This window comes from Pristis pectinata, chromosome 8 (genome assembly GCF_009764475.1).
Source record: "Pristis pectinata isolate sPriPec2 chromosome 8, sPriPec2.1.pri, whole genome shotgun sequence".
In the NCBI taxonomy this organism is placed as follows: Eukaryota; Metazoa; Chordata; class Chondrichthyes; order Rhinopristiformes; family Pristidae; genus Pristis; species Pristis pectinata.
In genome coordinates, this window is record NC_067412.1 from 15,292,322 (window position 1) to 15,313,102 (window position 20,781).

General features: G+C 39.7%; 1 protein-coding gene across 1 annotated transcript in view; it reads right to left on the bottom strand.

The window, feature by feature from the left end:
• Positions 1-20,781, bottom strand: part of fbxl16 (F-box and leucine-rich repeat protein 16) — a 105,595-nt gene that overhangs the window by 21,665 nt on the left and 63,149 nt on the right.

A 20,781-nucleotide genomic window follows, 5' to 3' on the forward strand; every position in this document is an offset into this window, starting at 1 on the left:
ACGTGTACCCCATCATCAACATGAAGCTGGAGATGCTACTGACCAGAACCTCAACTGGATCACCCGCATGAAAATTGTGGCTGGTTGGAAACTCATGATTCTGCAAAGAGTATCTCAAATCCAAACCCTACTCCAAATACACTCCAAATATCTGGGTGACCAGAACTGCAGCAGCACTCAATACATTCAAATCTATGCAAGACAAAGCAACACTTGATTGGCACCCAATTCATGCACTTAAACAGTGGTTGTCAGAGTCCCACTGGTGATGCTGCCTCCTGTAAATTCATTAATAACTACACTTTGAAAGCACTACACAGACTGTTAAGCACCTTGGGTTGTCTTGGAGGGGTTATAAATGGTGCCTCTTAAATGCAAGTTTTCGGTTTAAGTTTTAGTTGGTTTCATTCTGCCTCCCTGGAAGATATTTTCACCTTATTTACTTTGACTTTTAACTAAACTGGAAATGGAAGGCCTGTGGTATTAACATGGATTAGCTCGTGCTTTTGATTGGTTGGTGTGATTGATTGTAATTTATTCTGAATTTTGAAAATCTGCTGCTGGAAATCCAGAGGGAGCAAAAAAAAATCTCAGTTTCTGCAATGCGACAGAATTACAAAGAGAGAACAAATTTTCAAAAACCTGGCCTTTCGCTTTGACAGTAGATGCATTGGGAATGCATAAATAATTCAACTCCCTTTCACTTGTAACTTGCACCATGCTAAATGTTTTCATCAGTCTATTTGAGGTTCCAGTTTACACTACAGTAGATGGGCAGCAAGTTTGATCATTCACACAGGAATTTTGTATGAGTTACAAACTGGTAGGTCAAAAGAAGTAGAGGGTCTCTTTAAGGAGCATGCTGCTTAATACATTTTGAGCATTTTTCACAGCGGAGTACTTTTAACAATCTCGCCAACGCTTCTCTTGTCATGGTCAATTCTCCTCTAAGTAATTTTGATAGATTTTGCCCATATTTCTCCCACTGTAGTTTGGAGTAAGAACAAAATGCTTCTAGTTTTCTTCATGATGTTGACACCATTTGGCAAGGTAAGGTGTCATGGTTCCGAGTGCTAGTTCTTGGTTCTGCCCCTTATCCCCATTGATGGTGCCTTGTCGTGCAGCACATGGTTTCCATGCACTACTATTTGCCTAATGACACACACCTGAGTTCCATCAGGAGACTAGTATAAGAACCCTGGTTTCACAAACACTGGTTGCCAGGTTATTGGTCTATCTCTGGGTATACTTCGTCTCCTGGCTGCTTAGAGCCGTCAACTCTAGAGCAGTCCCGGTTTCGCTGTTTCTCCTAGGAAACCCTGTTTCCATGTCGGGACTCCAACTCAGAGCCCCGAGGCAAGATTCCTTCTGTTCGACGTTCTGCGTTCGGTTCCGAGGAAGCATCCCGACTCCAGTCTCGGACCGGTGTTCCGCATTTGGGTTCCCCGCGATCTCACTCTTCATGTGACATAAGATAAGTTTGTATAATATTAAATTTCCTCTTGGGCCACATGGTAACCCCAGCATTGCCTCCAGAGCCAGTGACAGAAAACAGATCAGAAATATACTGCAGGACCCTCATTGCTGGGTCTAAATTCTGGAACTCCCAACCCAGCAGCAATGTGTGAGCACCTTCACCAGAAGGACTGCAGTGATTCAAGAATGTAGCTCACTGCCACCTTCTCGAGGGCAATTAGAGATGGGCAATAAATGCTGGCCTTACTGGTGATGCCCAGATCCCGAAAATGAATTAAAAAAAAACAACCACCATATGTTTTTTTTTCTAGAGGGCCAATGTTGTTGTTTGCTGTAGACAAAGCCTTGTGCACTTCAAGTGCTGAAAGTCTTTTTCTCTGTTAACTCCACCAATATGCTATGAGCAGGAGAAAACAGTACAGCTAGTGTTTGGATCACAAGCCACAATATCTGAGGGCAATCATGGGAAAGCAGTGGTCAGGAATGGAGTGAGGGACTTGGGACCTCAATGGTTAGGCAGGCCATTGGGAAGGAGGATATTGTAATCAGTTGCTCCACAATTGGGTTGCTGGTGTGAGAGCCACACCTGGAAGGTGGGTGTGAATAGCCCATCAATCTGCCAGGAGTCCAGAACGGGAGACAACCTTAAAATTAGAGGCAGGCCATTTGTGGGTGACGTCAGGAAACACCACAATATCAGGTGGAAACTTGGAATCTTCTCCCAGAAAGCTACTCTGGCTCAATTAATTAACTGAAGATTTAAAACCAAGACTAATGGATCCGTATTGAGTATTATGGGATCAGAGTGGTAAAACAGAGCTAAGGTACAGATTAGCAATGATTTTAATTGAATGGCAGAATGTACTTAAAGGGCAGAATTATCTATTCCTATGATCTGAAAAAGGGCAAAAGAAAATACTTCTTTTCATGAAAGCAAAAATTAAGCTTCCTTTTCTCTACAAAATAAAGTTTGTGTATGGGCGAAGAATCGGTTAATCACTGGAGCTAGGCACAAAAATCGCATGGAACACTTGCGTCTTTTCCTTTCTGACTTATCTCGAAAGATTCAGGCTGATAGGAAGCTCCCTTAATACAGCTATGGAATTTTCAGTCTGTTTTGTAACCTTTGCCACTTCCTTGCAGAGTCCATCCCACTCTCTGGCAAGAATATTCTGTAGCTGGAGGGGGACTATAAGAAGGCGGCGTTTGCATCTTTGAAGTGAGTTCTCATTATATTTCATGACAAATTTGTAGCGGAACACTTAATTATGTTTTGCTGCCAGTGGAATGGAAGTTACTTCAACAATGAATTAACATAAGAAAGGATATCTTCATCAGGTTCTCTTCAACATCACGTACTCACACACGTGCAGGCTGAGCTCAGCTTCCTCATGAAAGTAGTTTTCTGACAAAATTAATTCCTCCTCCGCCAAGTCCAACCCACACAGATCTCAACGATTTGTCTCCATGTTGCAAGCATTCTGTAATGAGAGGATTTTACTCTGCCCTTGTGCAGCTTGAGGAAAGATGATTATCTTTAAATTTAAAAAGCTATTAACAATAACCTATCAAAATAGAGAAAGCTGAATCCCTCAACCTGAAATCACCCTTAAATAAAGGGTCCTCCAAGGTAAGGTGTCATGGTTCTGAGTGCTAGTTCTTGGTTCTGCCTCTTATCCCCATTGATGGTGCCTTGTCGTGCAGCACATGGTTTCCATGCACTACTATTTGCCTAATGACACACACCTGAGTTCCATCAGGAGACTAGTATAAGAACCCTGGTTTCACAAACACTGGTTGCCAGGTTATTGGTCTATCTCTGGGTATACTTCATCTCCTGGCTGCTTAGAGCCATCAACTCTAGAGCAGTCCTGGTTTCGCTGTTTCTCCTAGGAAACCCTGTTTCTATGTCGGGACTCCAACTCAGAGCCCCGAGGCAAGATGTCACTCCCAGGGCTTGGAGTGGTGGCTTTACTTTGCTTGCAGAACCCTTCTGTACACCTTTGCCTACACAATAGCCCAATGAACAAGTGGGAAGCATCCATAAGTGCATCCTCCATATCAGGCACACAGAAACTCTAGTGGCTTGTTTTGGAAAGGGTAATGAATTTCTGCACTTGAGGTGCAAGCTAATGAAAGGAGAACTTGTACGTTATTCTACAGATGTCACATGTGAGTTAAATTATAGAAAAACCCGGAGAATCTGGCATGCTGGCTACTACCAGTAGGATTTTCTAGACTACTGGATGTTATTCTATTAATACCACAGCACACATATAATTCAACACCTTTTAAATTTTCCAGTAAACCTGGTGAATTTAAAGGGAGCTTGGAAAAAGACACCCTGGTTGGTTTAAAGAGAACGTAGGAACTGGGGGCCCAGTGAACTAAAGGAGAGGGTGGGAACCAGGGCACCGGTGAATTGAACGGGAGCACAGAAACTGTGGCCCTGGTGAGTTTCAAGGGAGTTCAGCAAACACCACCTAGTGTGCCAGATGCCGAACCATTGGGATTTTAAAAAAACTTTATTTACACAACAGTAATAGGCCCTTCTGGCCAAACGAGTCTGTGCCACCCATTTAAACCCATGTTAACCTACCCATAAGTCTTTGGAATGTGGGAGGAAACCGGAGCACCCAAAGGAAACCTCCGCAGACACGGGGAGAACGTACAAACTCCTTACAGACAGTGGTGGGTTCTAAATGGTTGGGTAAAGGATTAACAGAATTTTATCATACAGTAAGATGGTGGAAGCAGATATGACAGCAATATTTAAGAGGCATTTAAACGGGCAATTGAATAGGCAGGGAAGGGAGAGATATGGACCATGCGCAGGCAGATGAGGTTAGTTTTAATTGACATCATGGTCAGTACAGATATCATGGGCCAAAGGGCCTGTTCCTGTGTTGTACTGTTCTATTTTATACATAAGATTGGTATGGTTGGCTATGTGACAGTGGTCCAACCCATTCCTCACTTACCAACAATGCAGTTCAAGAGCAGATCACTGCAATTTTTGGATTACCAAGGATAGAGTCTGGCCATTTATCTGCTTCCGCTTACCGTATGATTGCCTTTGTTACATTAATGGCCAAACAATCCATTTTGCTTAAATGGAAGGATCCAATACCCCCTACTACTTTTCAATGGTTCTCTCAAACTATATCATGTTTAAACTTGGAAAAAATTAGGAGTGGTACTGTTGATCCTTTGCTTAAATTTGAAGATATTTGGCGTCCATTTATTCAATATTTTCACTTGATATAGATCCCTTTTCAATAACTTTCCAATTTAGAGGAACGGAGTTGACGACATAATATTGCTCTGTTTTTATTGAGAAATTTCAGTCCAGTTTTTTCTTTTTTTTGTCTTTTTTGAAATTTTTCTTTTTAGTTTGGTTTGATATATTGTTTATAATTTTTATTGTTTTGAGGCTTTTTTCTTTTTTATATACACAATAAATCTTTTATATTCATTTACTAAGAGATTGTGAGATCTACAGTTTTTTAAAATATTTTATTCTTTATGATTATCTATGCGATGATTGTTCTCTTGATCTCTTTGTATTACATGTACAAACATCGATGTTATATATTAATCTGTATTAATTTGGAAACTAATAAAAAGATAGAGCAGATATAAAAATAATGCTGTTTGGTTGAAAGATCATCCACTTGCAACATTAACTTTGTTTCTCTATCTACAAAGGCTGTCTGACTTGCTGAATATTTCCAGAATTTTCTGTTTTTATTTCAGATTTCCAGCATCCACAGGGTCTAGTGACAGAAAATAAGAACAGACCCATGATAAGGGTGGTGGGGTTTCTGCTGATCGGGCTGCAGATATTTTTGCTGCAATTCATTCAAAATTGCACAGTGGTGTTAAAAAAAGTTTAATCTTATATTTGACACAAGTTACTACTGCTTGACTTCTGGCCTTGGGTAACATTAATCAAAGCAGGCCCCACCCTCAAAACTGGCTACAACACCAGGATGAATGAATCTGCATTGGGAGATTTTGCTGATTGCATTGATTTGCAAGCCCTCAAGGATGTTTCAAAAATTCAATAGATTCTTGTAAGTGCAAAGACACCAATAGACACAGTTTAAAAACTTCTGAATGTATTTTTGAAGTTACTAACAAACTACCATAATCCAATATAATCCACGCATAACATTTTTATTGCCATTTTCACCAATGTAAAATAATGTTACTGACTGGTGATGAATTGAAGTTTTCAGCTGAATTAATCAAACTGCAACAACTTGCCTCTTTTATATGTCAAGGAATTATCTTCTCGAGAAGCAAATAAATTTTTAAGCTTACTTTTATAAATCATCAGCAATTGCTCTGAAAATGGGAACTCTAGTCCCAGAGGTTACATAGAACTTTGCAAGGAACATTGCAGAAAGTTAAGCAGAATTTCATAAAGCAGGAATTTCAGCTCTTGATCTCCATGTTACCCAAGTATATCCAAAACTCCACAAAGCAAGAACTCTTCTCTTACTCTCTAAACTATCCAGAAATATCCAAATCACCTCAGATAAGAAACATTTGGCTTCTACTTGTCTTTGCACACAAAACAAGCTCTGTCTAGCTGGGGTGAATGGAGCATTTCCAATCCTTTTGAGCTCATTTGTTTTGTGCCTTGGTCCAAAGGATGCCCATCTAAAGAATTGAGATTGGCATTATATTGGTGGCTCTAGGAGTCAGATAATAAGCTATTCAAGGCTGAAAGTTAAGCCCTCTTTCTCTCAACTAATCTTTACTGTTAAAGTGACCTGAATCTAATAGCAAACACACAAGCTTTTGACTGGAGGACTATCCTGCAGCTCTATTTCGGTTTCCTCTCCCACCCCGAACCATTACTTTGAATTAAACATTTGCCAGAATTGTATCTGAGCCACGCTAATTAAATGTGTGTGCTTACAGGCTGAGACAGACAAAACAGTCCATCTGTCCAATGCCAAACCAAGTTGCATAGCATTGGGCTTCAAGTTTTCTCACCTTGCTAAGAATCTAAAAATAGAACTTTATACTTACATAAGTAAGTAGATTTGGATCAGTGCAATCTTCTTTGATTCTCAACCTGTAATTCCCGTGTGAAGTTTACAACATGCCACTACAGAGACTTTAATTATTTTGTCCTAATGTCCTGGGGGCAAAGTATCAGCTGACCTGTATTCAACAAGAGACTTTTGGATTTTATCCTATACTCACAAGATAAAGTTTATGGAAGCTTTTGAAAATAATTCCGATAAGAGCAGATTTGTGACCTGGGCATCAGGGTTCCTGTCGGACTTGCCTGCATTTCTTTGTGGAAATCCTGAAATCCAGCATTGGCTTAAGCTAACAGTAGCATCTTCTGCTATGCCACCTGTGCAGTTGGTTGTCCTATGTTACATGATGGACTTCCCATGCGGTCCAGTGGGGCACCATGAACCTCTGCACTCCTCAGGCTGGGAAATCTGAGGATTACAGTGCCCAGCCAGCACTGGGTTAAAACAGGGAACAGCCTTCTTGAAGTCATTGGGAAGAAATTGCTGCCAGGAGCACAGTAAGTGACTCTTCCATTTGGTTTAATTCAGTTAGTTTAAATATATTTAATTATTAGTAAGCTTTTTTTACGGAGCTTTACTGGGTAGATGAAGGGCTGCTGTTTCCCTGGCTGGGTCTAAGGATCAAAGTCTCAAAATAAGGAATTATCCATTCAGACTGAGGTGAGAAGTAACTTCTTCACCCACTAAGTAGTGAATCTTTGGAATTCTCCATCCAGGAGGTCTAGTTCTCGAGCCTTCACAGTATGAGGGGCTGCATGGCCTACTTCTGCTTCTGTTTACGTTAGAACATAGAACACTACAGCACAGTACAGGCCCTTCGGCCCACAATGTTGTGCTGACATTTTATCCTTCTCAAGATCTATCTAACCCTTCCCTCCCACATAGCCCCCTATTTTTCTATCATTCATGTGTCTATCTAAGAGTATCTTAAATGTCCTTAATGTATCTGCTCTTTTATAATATGTTTAAGTAGTCCTTGAACACTCATTTGACAGCCAGAGAACCTGGGGATGGGGCCACCAGCTTTCAAAACCATTCTATGAGTGTGGTAGGAAGAGGACCTGTGTTGTGCTTTGATATGATGCACAGGTCCATGCCAGGGAGTGGGAGCTGACCTCCTACAGGAAGGCTGCACCCGGGACCACACTGGAAGAACCACCAGGGTCCTCGGGAAGCCTGGTGACAATCTCAGAATCAGCACATACGTCAGTGACAATTTACTCATGTGACATGATTCACATTGAATATTATGTGGTTGATTAAGGCACTCCTAACTTGCATGTATTATGGAGCCTAAGGAAATGCAAGCATAGGACAGCACCGGTAAAGTCAGATTGTGCTTTTCATTTCCTAGAATTAGAACAGGAGCCTGGGTCTGATTTTTACTTTCTGCACACTTATTGCCCATGCCTGGACAGAATTTCAGGCACATCTGGAAAAAAAGTACAGATGAATCCAGAATAGGATTGTCCAGAAAATGTTTTTCAAAGACTAAGTTACGAATCCTGATAAATATATTAACCTGGCGTCTCCTTCAGATACTGACCAGATCTGCTCCTCACTTCCAGTATTTTCTGCCTTCTCTTCCATTACATTCAGTTCTGATCTCTATTTAGAATATTTACCATGTTCACTGGAACATAATACAATATGATTTATTTAATTGTCTGTCCAAGCGTTGCCCCAGTATAGTTAATGGCACGTACTAGTGCGGTATTTGAGGCTTAGAAAAAAAGCATAATTTTTACTGACTCTTGCTGACCTGAGGTCAGATGACATCAGAAATTTCGCATCTAGGTGAAACATAATCAGCCATAAAAGCGCCTTTGACCTTCCCATAAGGCAAACAAAGTGTATTTGAAATAGAAATCAATAGTGTCTCAGTGACTGAGGCAGCAGGGGTCCAGATCCATTAAGATCAGCAAGAGACTCAGGAGGGGAGGTTACTGTGATAGGGTTCATTTAAACTCAACTCTCTAGGTAGAAAATAAGAAATAAACTACTGAAGAACTCAGCAGCTTAAGCCTGCATCTGTGGAGGCAAAGGGATGACTATCCCTTTGCCTCCACAGATGCTGTTTGACCAACTGACTTATTCCAGCAGTTTATTTTTTACTCCAGATTTCTCTGGGCATAAAGCCCACCGGATCTTGGTGGAACACTATCTTTGCCCATGCATAGTACTATTTTCCACTTATATCAATGGGGAAGAAAATCAGGTGGGATGTAAAACCAATTGCAAACCCATTTTTGTATGTTTTCCAAGGATAGACTGGGTTATTGTTGCTTTCATTATGATTCCACATGCCTTCATAAGCAGAAATGGCTAATTTCGGCTGTCTGTTTTAACTCACAATCTACCACACTAATACCGTTAGCATGTGCAGCTACTGACTGCCCTATTTGCATAAGTCAATTAAGAAGTTCCATTTATATACTTTGATTTGAATGGCATATCGCTGTGTCACACCATTAGATCCAATAATGCATTTATCGAATGCTATTTCATTGCTAGTTGTAAAAGGCACGACATTTTATTTCAAAGTGATCTGTTGCAAACTCAAAAGGGAACCACTGTAATGAAAACATTTTGCAAACTGATGCTCACTTGTTTGAAGTGACATCATGCTGTGTTGAAACAGCACTGCAATAAATGGAATGTATTCTTATCATAACTGTTCACTCTCCTGAAGTATAATTGTATGATTTTAATCAAGAAGTGTTTCAAGTATTGTTTCACAAGGGCTGCTCTTTAAATTCTAGGGATGTCCCATTAGCTGTTGCCATTGATTTGTTATTTCCAAGAAAATGGAATTAAAATAATAAATACTGCACTTGGAAAAAAACAAAGACGACATATTTAGTAAGTAATTATACAGGAATCCAGTGATGGTGCAATCTCACCATAGAGTTCAAGGGGTTAATATAAATGGGATTAACATTTGAGGAGATTACATACTAGTAATCACTCACAGCCAGTTTTTTTTTCTGGATGATCTATGTTCTGACAATCAAACTTAGCTTCTTTCTTTAGGAGCCTGCAGGACTAATACCACTACTGTCAATCTTAACCAGAAATCCCTGACTGGAAATCTGGCTTGGAATACCCATTACCTATAATTTTTCATATAATGAATATTGTAGTATGTTTTACACTGGCGTTGGTCCAGGGAGCCGAATAAAAGCACAAACTGTCTTTGATCAGCTTTCAATCCTTATTCCAGTGTAAACTATACCAGGAAGGATACTTTGACTATTAATAACTATTATTGACAGAACAACCAGGGTATGGTAGTTGAACAGATCTGGAAGTTGGAGAATAACATGCATTAATGCTTAGCATTTAAGCTAATAGGATGCAATCGATGCTCTACTAGGATGGTGTCATTTATGGACTAATTGGTTAAAGTCAATAGAGAGAAGGTTTTATCCTTTGTGTAGTAGGATTAGAATCCAGCAAAAAAAAATGTAATTCACATGGGTGGGGTTGCCGATCAATCACTTGTCTGCGCAACACATAAAATAGAACCCCATTATGCATGAGGAAAACTGCAGCCAGTCTGACCTCATTTATTGTGAAACAGGATCATTCATCATTATTTCATCAGCCACTGCACAGTCTCAGATTTCTAATTAAAGTTAAAGTGAGAGTACTGAGGCAGATGAATCCCCAGCCTGAGTACAATTCATTTGAAAGGTGCACCTCTGCAGTTAGCAGACCTTAAGCACATCAAAGGAGGACAATATTTGAATAATACATTGCAATAAGTACCCAATAGGCTTTGCTGTCAGGAATTCAAGCTGACATTTAAAAGAAAAAAGCAAAACAAATTTCCATGTCTGAAATGTGGCATGGGCAACATTTGGATCTTTAGACTTTCTGATATTTAAAGGGCAACTAAGATGATTTTGTAGTCTAATATATTTGTTCATTGCAAAAGGTGCAATATTCTAAATGTACTGGAGCTTCCAGGTCTGTACGAGAACATCAGTGTATCATTCCATTCTCAAGGGACTACTTTCGATCATCACCAGGGCAACACAATGTGGTTTCACCCTACTGCTACAGCCTGTACAGAAAATATATGAATAAAAATGTGTAATTCTTATATAAAGATAAACCTCAGAAAATTATAAACATACCATATTAAAACTTGATTGAAATTCATCCTCTGCATCATATGTGGAATGTGCAATATATTAGTATATGCACAATGCACTGGTTTTCAAGAATTTGCTTCTATCAAAATAAATTAAACTACATTTTTCTTATGTTTAAGGCGGTCATTTCTTGATTTAAATGAATACCTTTTCGGACTATTTCAGAGGATAGTTATGTATAAAGTACATTGCTGAAGCTAAGTATAATGGACGCATGCTTCTATATTGTGTATTTAGTGCATGTGATGAACTAATAGAGGACAAAGATCTACTCCACTATTTTTAGTTCTTAGTATCACAGATCTTATTACTGAATCCATGCACAATGCTAAAAATGACACCCAGGAGCACAAACAAGTGAAATAGCAAAATGGAAGACTGATGCACTCTACATTCAATCTCCTCTACAATATCCATTTGACGTCTTCCTTGGCTTTAAGTATTGGGATCTGTATTCAAAGTAAGCATTGATGAGGATGAATGTTTCCTGTCTGAGCGAGAACTAAGTGAAGTAGTCAGCTGGAAAAATAACCTTCCAGCAATAAATATCAGAGTACAAATCCAGTATGTCCTCATGGAAATTTTAGAGGAGATTTTAAAAGCAGCAGCTTGGCAGAATCCAGGTTGGTGAGACAGCAGTTAAAATTGCACCATGGGAGTCATAACAATATTGCTGATTTTAACCTGTGGCCAAAATGAGCATATGGCTGAAATCAATAGTGTCCTTTACACCTACAGCTTGGTACCTGTGTCTTATTAGCCATGTCTCTCTACTCCAAGAAGCAGGTTAAAATCACAACCTGCAGATTCGGTGTCAGATGTTGGTGGAAAAATCCCTACTGAAATTCTGCTAAGCTCTCTAAAAGGTTAATACCATCTCATAAAATCTCCCTAGCTTCAGGTCCAGATCAAGACAGTTTATCAACTATGTTGTCCTTTCCCCAAATACTGTTAAAATCAGGAACTTTAATTATTTGCGTTCATTTACTCTTTTACATGTTCCTGCCATTTTTAGTACATTTTGTTATTGCTGATAAAAGATTTCAACCATCTTGTGTTTAAAAACAATAATGATGGAGTTAATACAGTTAGTTTACATTCACAAGAAGCTTGGTGCATCTGTCTTTTACAAATGATGATGATATGGTTAAGACTGTCAATTTTACTAGGATCAGGAACCAAGTAATAAAATACTATCAATTTAATGTTTGGAGACATGATTCCCATTGTTGCCATGGCTGCAAACCCCAAAATGTACCGTTCTTTTATTGTGGTTCTTGGGGCAGCAAGGAAATTTTGGCAGCATTAATCATCCAACATTTTCATCAGAGAGGTGAAAGAACTAAGGACTGTTTGTTTCTCTTGAGGTTCCACCTGAAGTCAGCAGAGACTGCTTACAGTTATTGTGGTTATTCTGTATGAGTTCATTAATATAGGAATGTAAATTTCCATCACTGTTCCGCATTACTAAACGTCTGCTGGCAGGGAAATAACTATGTTCATTTATTCAAAGAGTGGGTGTTTCATTTATATTATTACTGAGGGCTAAGGTAACTGCTACAGTCAGCATAGTTATAAATGCATTGAACCTGCAACTTTCCATGCAGGTTCAATACACTGTTTTTTGCCCATTTGGTGATTGGTGATGCTGTTTGCTGTGCTTAGTCTAATACAAGTTCCCTTCAAAGCATTAAAAGCTACTGTACTTTACATACCATTACAATAGCTTCATGCTCATAGCTCATGCTCAGTCACAAGGGTGGAATCTGATCCCAGGCCCATCACAAGAATAGGTTCTCATTTTTCAAATTCATCAAAAACTACAAAGTCAATTTTATCCTTTTGAGCTGACTGACAGATACACTATATTTTAATGAGCCAGTTTTTTTTTACTCCCATTTCATGCATACCACAACTAGGAAATAAAATGCCAGTAGAAATCTGAAGAAAGATACATTTTTGGGGAAGAAATTAGATAGAGCTGGCAAACATGCAGTGAAATCACCGGGTCTGTTTGATCTTAACGCAGAGTGCACCTGAAATTTGTATTTCCATCTTATTACTATGATTGTAGCATCTAGCCAGTGCTCACCTATGATATTCAAACTACCCTACCCTACTTGAGCTTATCTATGAGCAGCTAGCTCCAGTTGAAGCTAGGGTAAATTTAAATCATGCCTGAACTACTTAAAGGGGAGGTGCCCATTGCTGCCGACTGCTGCTGGAAGTCATTGCAAAACCTGTAGAAGCAAGTGAGCCACTCAATTTTCATATCAAACATTTGTATGCCCTAGCACACTGTCACACACGTACCACTACTCTTTAAGTCTCACATTCACATCTCACAGCTTACACTCACTGCCAGCCATTCAACATGCAGGCATATCATCCCAACCTAATGCCGCACACTCATAAGCACACTTCATCTTGTTTTACAGGAGGAGATGGTGTTCAACAGTCTCCAGCAGCATTAGATTGGCAGTCGTCAATACCATGTTCTTCGGTCAGTTTCTTAGAGAGTGGTGGACCACTGAGATGGCCACCACAGCATCCGTGGTTGGCAAGGCTCAGAGATCATTGATGTCAGTACGTTAACCTTGCTTGCCACTTCCACTCATCCACACATCCTGATCAGCATGAACAATGGACCTGTTTCCATGCTGTATTTCTTTTCCCTTCCTTCACAGAATTCTCACAGCTGAGTACAAGTTGCTCAGCAACAAGACATCAAAGAATAAGAAGACAACACATCACTTGATCTGACAGTCACATCCAGCTGCTCAGATAGTTTACTTACAGGCATAGTGAGTCACAGGTGCGAGTGGCTCGCAACCAGTGCGAGTTCTAAGGGCAACCTATATGGCAGCTCACCACAAGGTGAAGTCAGATCTATGTTCTGAAATATCAAAGTAGATGGTGGAGGCCATTTCCTACCTTCCAGTGCTTTAGCAGAAACACAAAGCCAATACCATTCCAGCTTTTGGGTATCCAACCATCCTGTAGTATCTCATTGAGCACAAGGAGAACCGATCTAAAATATTTGTTTCTTTTCTTTAGGCAGTCACTCAGGTTTGAGGATAACTTGCTTTCACTCTGGTTGTGTGGGTTCTGAGGTGACTAATATGGAAATCACAAACTTTCCCCAGATGGAGCAGAAGGTGTCTGACACAGTGGGAGGGCAAGTAGTTTATGAGGTGGTCTATGCCTTCCACCATTAACACAGGGCTTCGGTGTGCTTCTGATGCCTGGGTTCGAGGTTCTTGGTGCCACACTGAATACTCCTCCTCCATCTGAGCAGTATAGGCTAGGGGGATTCTCAAGAGTCAGTGGGGATGCTGCTATTTCTCGAGGAGGCCTTGAGCATGTCCTTGGATTTTTGCTTCACAGTGAAAGCTCCAGTGACTGTCATGCAAGGTCAGAGTCCTGACTATGGCTTTGGAAACATCACTTTGAAACGGTCACAGCATTCTACCTCCAAAAGTTTATTTTGTCTGAAGATTGCTCTCTCTGGCCATCTGCAGTCTCCTCTACTACAAAGGCCTTCCCAGTACGGAATAGGCATACAGAAGACAGGTACTCATACACATGGGTAATTTGTTCACATTTATCTGGGTTTTGTCTTGACTGGACGTATGAATATGGTTTGGAACATTGATTTGTATTGTAATCATGATTTATAGTCAAGTTGATCATCCCAGGGTCCCCAACAGAGGAAAAGTAAGAAGGGAACTGTGGTGCTATGAGGAAATGTGCTTTTCTTGAGCTTTATTTATTCAGGGGATATGGTCATCAAGTGGGCAACTCCTTGCTCCTTTCCCAATGATCTTAATTACCATCAGGAAGGTGGCAAGGAATTGCCTGCTTGAACTCCATAGAGTTTTTGGTTGCAACATGAGACAGCAATGTTAGGGAATAAGGGTTAGGATTTTGGCCCAGCAGCAAGGGAGACACACATATATATTGCCAAGCCAGATATGTGATTGGAGGCAAAATACATGCAGTTTGTACTCATGAGATCCCTGCCCTTGTCTAGGTATTGGAAGGTGTTGTTTCCAAGGCGCGCTCAAAACTTGCTGCCCTGCATTCAGTAGGTTGTATATATCGAGATGGCAGATGGTGTGAATGTTCAGAGTGGTTAATTGGGGTGAAAATCAAATGGGCCGCTTTGTTCTGGATGGTGTTCAGCTTCAATGTCAATGGAGCGACATTCATCCACACAAATGGAAAAATCACACTCTAAACTTGTGACACATTAATGTTAGAAAGGATTTGGGGAATCATTAAGGGAATCCTTCACTGAAGAATACCCAGTCTCTGATCTGCTCTTGGAACCACAGTAACTGTGTCTAATTCAAGCGAGTTTCTCATTAATGGTGACCCCTCAGGACATTGTTGGTAGGGGATGCAACAAGAGTAATGCCACTGAAAGTCAAGAGAAAGTGGTTAGATTTCTCCTTGTGCAACATTGCCAAGCATTTGGGTGTCATGAGTGTTACTTGCCACTGATCATCCCAAGCCTGAATGTTGTTGCATGTAATCATGCATTGCTTCATTCCTTGGGTCAAATTGATGTTGCTTAAGGTGCCTTCCTGGAAGCGAAGGCTAATTAACCAGGTATTTATAGATGCCAAAAAATGGAACTGAATTTGTCATAACCTCTTCTGTATATTTCACAGCACACAAAGAAATGTGGAATGGGCTAACAGTAGTGCCCAAATCTGTGGGCTTTGTGTTCTACTGAATTTTAAAGCAGTTGGCCCACAAACAATTGATGTTTGGTGCTCTGTCCAACAACAGCTTGGCACACCTTTAATCAGCTTCTTGATTACAATATTTTACCCAGCTATCAGGATGTGGAAACACACCTGAAGACAAAGAGAATGAGATCACACCTACAAGAGACATCTAAGATGTGGCAGCTAAAAATATCTACAACTAAAAAGGTCTCAATAAAAGAAAGACGTCATTGGAATTCAGCAGATGCTTGAGGAAGAGTTTCTTTCCTATGTCGCAGTATTTTTATGCTGAAGGAGGCAACTGAAGAAAGCTGAAACAGTTGTACTGAATTACGTTCTCCAAGATGGATTTTGCACAGCTTTAGTTTCTACTAATTTAATGAAGTATTAGGCTGTAACTTGCACAGTATTTTGCATTAAAATACTTGCCCCATCTACCTGATTCAATGGCCATACAGCCACTTGATCCCAATTCACCATTCAAAAATATCATGGCCAAACTGATTGTGGCCTCAGCACCATTTCCTGCCTGATTGCCATAACCCTTGATTTCCTTAAAGCCCAAATATCTGTCTAATTTATGAGCCTTATGTGTATACATAGTCTCCACCGTTCTACCTGCCTTGCCCAAAATTTATTCCTCAAATAATACCATCAAAACCTGGTTAACTGGTTGTTTAACTTAATTCTTGTCACTTAACAATTGTGATGATAAGCTATGAGGAAATTCACTGACAGTGAATTAGGTTGGGATCTAATGAAGTTATGAACATAATAACACAAGAAAACAGGAGAAGGAGTAGGCTACTCCTCAAGCTTATTCCATCATTCAATATGATCATGGCTAATCCAAGCATGCTTCCACTCCTCTTCTGTGCCAGTTCCCCATAACCCTTAATTCCTTGATCTTTCAAATATTTATCTATCTCCACCTTAAATATGTCAAATGACCTGGCCTCCACCACCCCCCGGCAGAGAATTCCATAGATTCACTTCCCTCAGTTTTACACAACAAGCCCCTTATTTTGTAGCTGTATTCATCTTGTTCATGACTCTTTCGCAAGTGGAAATATCTCAACATCTGCCCTGTCAAGTCCCTTAAGATCTTATATGTTGAATAAAGTTACCCCTCATTCTTCTAAACTCCAAGGCATACAACCACAACCTGACTAGCCTCTCCTGATAGCATACCCTCTCATCCCAGAAACTAGCCTGGTGGATCTCCTTTAGATTGCCTCCAATGCTACTATATCCTTTCTTAGGTAAAGGGACCAAAACTGGGTCCAATGAAGTGTTCTGCAGAAATTTAGTTTCTTTATTGATTCTTTACCTCCTTGCATTATAGTGCACATAGACAGAGATCTGCACCAGCAGTACATTGTCCATTGGGTCTTTTGGACACTGGAGAGCATTCCATGGCCTTGAAATTAGTTCACGTACAACTCTGGCCACAAGCCCAACAACAAACAGTCCTTTCAAAACTGATGAACGAGAGGGAGGATACCACACAAAACTGGTCTTATGTCATCAGGAGATACCCAACAGGCTGGGTGTACCAATCATGACAAAAGAAGCAAGGCACCAGTCATAAAGAGGAAAAAGGTGGACTGGCAGAGAAGTCCTCACCAGACCAATGGTCATGTTGAGGAGAGGGCTGTGGAAGACGAGATTGAGAAGTGGGAGATAAGAGGTGATGCTTCTGACTTTTGACCGGGGTAGTTAAAAACACTTGGGAGAAAATAGTCCAGATCTTAGGCAGCAAATGGACATATATAATAGTAGCTATATGGATATTGAAGGCAATGGAGTTGAATTCCGTAAAGAAATTATAATGCACAGCCATTCATATATGTGTGCTTAGTACATGCACTTGCGGGTGAATCGCTAAGCACTGTATTTAGCTTTTTTGATTGCAGCCTGCATCAGTTCCTTTAAAGATCACTGATTTAGTTGTTCTGCATCTGTGAAAACTGATCTTGTCAAACACAAGTACACTTTGTAGTCACACAATAGCTATTTTGGGTCTAAAACAGATGACGAGGCCTCACAATTGCATTTGGCAACATCTAATACCTGTTTCAGGTAGGAATCCTAACCAAAGTGGCTTGTGCCACAGAATGCTGCACTTGCTATATTAGGCCCTTCAACTCCTCATTTTCAGATGAAGAAGGCCCACTGGGCGCTCCACTTTCTGGCCCTCCATTGTAAATGACTGTTCAAGGCTTGCTTTTAGTGGAGATGCACCATCAAATAATCTTAATGATCACAATTACTGCTTATTGTCTGCCATATGTCTAATGCAATCATTAGAATAATTTTCCATGTAATAGTTTTCTCAATAGACACTAATTAATTTGTACAGAGTTTTCAGCACAAAAAGAGGCCAACTCATCCACACCACCAGTTATGATCCACTAAGAAAACTATAAGATGGCCTTGTGTAAGATGTAAAAATAAAACATCGTTTGGCATGATTCTGATTACCTTTGGGATGAATGCATTTATTTCAGAAACATTGCAGATCCAAAAAGATAAAAGGTTCTTAGTTGTAGAAAAATCTTCAAGTGGAAAAGGTGTCCTGCTTTGAAGTGGAAATTTTATTCTGGTATTGAAGTCACAAAAAGTAAAACATTCAAACCAGAAGTCATTAAATAAAGTTCTTTACTTGATAGAGCTGATAAATGTTACAAATGCAAAAGTGCAGTTGTATTTTCTGTCTAGTGATGTACTCCCTGTATAACTTCATTGGAAATCCTTCACTCAGATTTTACATTCACCCATGTATGGGGTTAAAATTCACCTTTGGTCACACGTGTATAGTAGCAGGCTGGGTGGTGACTTCCATTTCCAAAATTCACCTCAGATCAAGTCAATGGTCCTGGGTTTTGAAAATGAAATAGAGTTTGCAGCTGCCACTGTATAAGTCTGGTTGGTGCAATTAATTGAAAATGAATTTCTAGCTCAGAAACTTTAAAAAGGGGCATTTCTTCATAAAGATTTAGGATTGTATTCCTGTGTTCCTAGTTTTAGAAGAAATGAGCAGAATGCAAAAGTATGGGAGTGTTGAATATTAATAATACATGATGTTATAGTGTCAGTATTAGCATATTGTTAGTGATTTTATATAACTATGTGTACCTGTATGGTAGACATATATATTCAAGAACTAGCTGAAATTTTGGAAGAGGTTACTATTCAGGGAATCTTCCACAGTGACACTCAAGGTTCAGGCACATAAAATCAAAGGCAATCTGGTTGAGCTTGATGCTCATTTCACACTTTCACAGATCAACAGAGTGTTCTGAACAGCAATATCCAGGTATTACCTTGTGTAGGCTTGCTGGTGATAAGCAAGTTGACTAGAGAGGCAACTGCTTTCTCAACAATGCGCATCTACATAGTAACTGTATCATGTGATGGCACATCCAGCCTTTCCAGATTACCACCTATATGCAGAATTGCTTTGTGAATTGCAGGTTTTAAATGGCCTCCTTTGATGATCAGTGTGAAACAGTGATGAAAATTGGCATCATTCTGAGTGTAGCCCATCATCATACACTGTAAAGGAAGGAAATAGCCACAGTTGATGTGGTTTCCTGACATGAACCAGCACTGCCACCTGATTGTACTCAAGTTTGAATGACCTAGTTCTCCTTGATGGAAGGACTTCAACACCTTAGTATTCTCTTCATAATCTGTGACTTGTTTCCTGCATCATTCCATACGAGAGCTCATCTGTGGAGATTTAAGAATTTATATGATTAGCCTTTGAAAGTTGCATCTAAATACAATATAAAGGACAAGCAGTAATTAAGTTTTGTGTCCCACATTTAACAAGAAATTAATTGACTTAATCATGTAACAATGACTTTTTATGCTTTACTATGAGAATATCCATCTTTATTGAAAGGCAACAAGGAAACTAACTCATGACTTACCAAGTCTTTCAGAAGCCTTGAAGGAATGGGTAATATCATAATCATATGGCAGATGGAATATTAGAACAATGATTTTCTCAGGCCTAGTTACCAATTTTCTTGCCAGCCTTTCGTAACTCAGTGACGTAGGCTTGATCTCTCAATGGTTTTGGTGAATAGTCAAGGTCATTGATTCTCTTCCAACCATCAACGTTGTTTCCGCTGTCTTCAGAGCACTGATTCACTCTTTTAGTGATACTGACTCAGGCCTTAACATGGTCATGTACCATGGATAGAGAGGCTTTGTTTCCTTTAAAGGTTCCCTTTCAGTATCTGAATAGCAAAGGAAACTTAATCCTTTGGTAAAGCATAACCTTGTATATAATTAAGTCAAGTCAACTGTCTCATTAATATGGATGAAAATATTAAACCTGGACACATAAACCAACATCTGTTCAAAAGACTTCAATTTCTGCCAACTATGTTGAAGCCAAAAGAAACCAAAACTGCAGTCTTACTGGCATTATGGCAATTTGCTTCTACATTTCACAAATAAAAATGATGTTCCATGGTCTACAGTACATAGTAAAAGTTTGGCAATTGAAAGATAAACCTAGAAATATTCAGTCCTATCCATTTCTCAGTGTATATCATGGTGAAGCAAAGCAGTTTGGTTGTTAGGCAATATTTTGTACATGTCAGTAAATAGGACTCATTCATCAGATAACCTCTAACCACTGAAAGTAGCTGTTGTGAAAATATAAGTGGCCAAAACAACAACAAAATCTGAAGTCTAAATTGCATTTGAAATATGTTGTAATTATGAATATTTCTCAACTTTGTACTTAGCCTATTATTCCTCATTTCTTGGCAAGCCCACAATCAGTACAATGCCTATTCGAGTTCCTCAAGCCACAACAGAGTTTCACGGACAATGACTACTGTAAATCAATTAGCAAATTATAGTTCTGTAGCATAGCAACAATAGATACAAACATTGTATTCAATGTCAAAGAATATATTATTTGGAAGTGAATCGTGGGACAAAGAAGTAACAGATGGGCTCCAGTCATCTGATTATGACCACTTGGTTTCAAACCGATCTAGGTTCCATCCAGTTCCCAGTCTCTCAGCAACACCTCTCAGCAGACATGGGCTGAGTTGTGGTGTGATTTGACTGGAGAATCAGAGCACCTCTCGTTGGCTGCACTGGTGCTTTAACTGTCTGGATTCTTAAGGTTAAAATGCAGGTGGACGCTCGCTTAATCAAACTGATGCATGCGTTTTACAATCAGGCAGCTTCTGGGAAAGTGGCTTGCGGTAAGAATGAGCTGTGGGTCTTTCATCTTAGGGAAATACATGAGGAATGAAAACATAAAATGGTAGAATTCTCAGCAGGTTGAGCAGCATATGTGGGGAGCAAAACCAATTT